Here is a 3,745-nt window from a genome sequence, read left to right on the forward strand (position 1 = left end):
TGGCCTGATTGTTGATGGAAAGTCGTAGGTGATCCGGCTCCCACGGGTGGCTGACGCTGCTGCAAGATCCTGGACACACTCAGACGATCTCCCCCTTCACGTTAGAGACCAGAACCCAGGGAAAAAGTCCCCGGATCCGGCCCTCCGATGCTCAAGTCAGGTCCTTTTTCCCCAGAAGAAACAGAGAGAGTTCCAAAATGAAAAGTTGCGAAAGGAAAAAATGACGAGAGTGCGCGTACCCGCGTACGAGGAATCTCCTCCTTTTTATGCCCCCGCCTCGCTTCTAGAACCTGCCTTCCTGTCAGAAAACGTTAGACGCTGGGCTTTGTCGTGTAGTCCTGGACACCTGTCGTGCTGCCATTGGTCGTGAAGGCATCTTCCCGTTTAGGAACCTCCGCCTTTACACATGGGCTTTGTCTTGTAGTGAGGGACACTTGTCAGGCTGCTATCGGTCATGAGAGCATCTTCTCCTTTAGAAACCTCCACCTTCGCACATCTCACTGGTATGTGATGATTAACCTTGACGGACAATTATGATCCTTCCATTCCTGCACAGCTTGGCTCATCCTATTTATCGCGGTCGGCATCTACCTCGCACCCCTCAACCAGATCTCGCCTCTAAGCGCTGCTTGTTAGCCGGGCTGACTCTACGCAGCCCTGTTTCTTCTGACCTGTTACTTATGGCTTGTGCTTCCGGGCCTTCGAGTCGCAGACCTGCAGACCGAGCCGTCTGTACCCAGCTCTACCGCTTCCGACCTTTGATTCGTGGCTTGCGCTTCCGGGCCTCCGAGTCGCAGACCTGCAGACTGAGCCGTCTGCACCCAGATCTGCCGCTTCCGACCTTTGATTCGTGGCTTGCGCTTCCGGGCCTCCGAGTCGCAGACCTGCAGACCGAGCCGTCTGCACCCAGATCTGCCGCTTCCGGCCTTTGATTCGTGGCTTGTGTTTCTGGGCCTCCGAGTCGCAGACCTGTAGGCCGAGCCGTCTGTACCCAGCTCTACCGCTTCCGACCTTTGATTCGTGGCTTGCGCTTCCGGGCCTCCGAGTCGCAGACCTGCAGACCGAGCGGTCTGCACCCAGATCTGCCGCTTCCGACCTTTGATTCATGGCTTGCGCTTCCGGGCCTCCGAGTCGCAGACCTGCAGACCGAGCCGTCTGTACCCAGCTCTATCGCTTCCGACCTTTGATTCGTGGCTTACGCTTCCGGGCCTCCGAGTCGCAGACCTGCAGACCGAGCCGTCTGCACCCAGATCTGCCGCTTCCGACCTTTGATTCGTGGCTTGCGCTTCCGGGCCTCCGATTCGCAGACCTGCAGACCGAGCCGTCTGCACCTAGATATGCCGCTTCCGACCTTTGATTACTTGCTGGCCCTCGACCGTGTGCCAGTAGATCGGGCTGTCTCTACATAGCTCTGCCGCTCCCAACCTATATCCGGTGTTCTGCCTGTCGTCTCCCCTTGTCTTTCGACTACTTTGCCTCCTTGATCAACAAGTCCGCCTGGCCTCTGACCACCCCCACAGGCTTGCCTTTGACTGCCTAGCCAACCTGACCATTGACCGCTGAATCACCCTGACTATTGACCGCCACGTCCTCGTGACTTTTGACCGCTACATGGCCTTGACTTTTCTAACCCTTTCCTCTTGGGCCCCTCCATTGCTACCCGTATCACAAGCCTCCCTCACAAGTCTAGTCGAAGGAGGACGAAAGTCTGACTGACTAGACCTCAGCACATCTTGAAGATCTCAGCCTATCTTTGTGACCTCAGCCTATCTCTGTGTCCCTGCCTCAGCATATCTCTGAGCGTTTTGCTCCTGCCTCACGCATCAACCTTTATGTCGCCTCACCTGGGATACCATGCCTCCTTGATTGCTTTGCCAGTCGCTTGGGGTATCGTGCCCACGTAGCTGCTTTGACTTGGCCACCCGCCTTCTTTTTAAAGAGCCTCACGGTCACTCCTTTACTCTATCCTTCTTCATTCCTGCTCTCCCACTTGCTTTCTTTTGCTAACCCATGTTCTGCCAGCTTCCTCCCCCCGAGATGCATTCTCCTTCCTCTGACGAAGTTGATCAACCGCCCTCCCAAATGCAGATAAATCAACTCACCTCGCTACTTGTCGCGAGAGAACGCGAACTGGAGCGCGTGTCCCAGGATCGGGATCGCCAGATGGCTGCCCTGCATTCCATGGAAGCTCAGTATCGTCTGGCGAAGCACTGCGTGCATGCGGAGAAGGCGAGGAAAGAGGAATGCCAGGCTAGCCTGCAACATCAACGCAGCCTCCAAGAACGTTTGCAGCGAGAGCATGAGACGGAGTTATCCCTTCTCCGCACGTGCCTTAACGTCAAGCAAGACACGATCGCCCAGCAACAAGCAGTCATCGACTCCTTACACACGCAGCTGGCTCGAGCCTTGAACGCCCCCGAGGCTCCTGAGTCCCAGACATTTCTTCACGCGGCAGTGCTCATTCTCCATGACCAATCCCTTCCTCGAGTTAAAGCTGGTCTGGGTGATAATTGTCCCAGTGGCTCCTTTCCCGCAAGACGTTCCCGCTTGTGGCCTTGGCTGTATCGTCTGCTTATTGAACTGTGCTGACGTATTTGTATACCTATCCTTTTCTGGCATAGTCTTTCCTGCTCAATTTTCCTCTAGCAAACATTTTTAGAAACTGGCCCGTGCATAAGAGCCAAGCGTTGTATCATGATTTCTTTTCATGTATGAATTTTGGATAATAAAACCGAAATAGTGCTTGAGACTTAAAACTGTAATGAACGTGCAAAACCTGATTTCGTAGTTAATATTGACGCTCTAGGAGTAGGGTAGATGGCCTCCCGCATCCCTTGCCCTGCGTATTTGCTGCATATTTGCAATTTTACGTAAAATAAAACCAGATGTAGCTGACCTGATTATTGAAAATGCTCCGCTCAATGTGAGGCATATCCCTCTGAATGGTAGTCAGGTGTGGGCGCCGAGCTCACTTGTGGTTGTCGCAGGGGAGTTGATTTTTGATCCCCGCGTGGGGGCCGACCTGAAAGGTCGTTGGGTGTGAGGACAGAGCTCACTTTCGATTCTCGCACGGGAGCCGACCTGAAAGGTCGTTGGGCGTGAGAACAGAGCTCACTTATAACTCGCACTGAGGCGAGAGTCTGGGACTACGACCTAAAAGGTCGTTGGGCGTGAGCACAGGGCTCACTTATAATTCTCGCATGGGAGCCGACCTGAAAGGTCGTTGGGCGTGAGAACAGAGCTCACTTATAACTCGCACTGAGGCGAGAGTCTGGGACTACCGACCTAAAAGGTCGTTGGGCGTGAGCACAGGGCTCACTTATAATTCTCGCATGGGAGCCGACCTGAAAGGTCGTTGGGCGTGAGAACAGAGCTCACTTATAACTCGCACTGAGGCGAGAGTCTGGGACTACCGACCTAAAAGGTCGTTGGGCGTGAGCACAGGGCTCACTTATAATTCTCGCATGGGAGCCGACCTGAAAGGTCGTTGGGCGTGAGAACAGAGCTCACTTATAACTCGCGCTGAGGCGAGAGTCTGGGACTAAAAGGTCGTTGGGCGTGAGCACAGGGCTCACTTATAATTCTCGCATGGGAGCCGGCCTGAAAGGTCGTTGGGCGTGAGAACAGAGCTCACTTATAACTCGCACTGAGGCGAGAGTCTGGGACTACCGACCTAAAAGGTCGTTGGGCGTGAGCACAGGGCTCACTTATAATTCTCGTATGGGAGCCGACCTGAAAGGTCGTT

Source organism: Zingiber officinale, chromosome 9B (assembly GCF_018446385.1).
Source record: "Zingiber officinale cultivar Zhangliang chromosome 9B, Zo_v1.1, whole genome shotgun sequence".
Taxonomy (NCBI): Eukaryota; Viridiplantae; Streptophyta; class Magnoliopsida; order Zingiberales; family Zingiberaceae; genus Zingiber; species Zingiber officinale.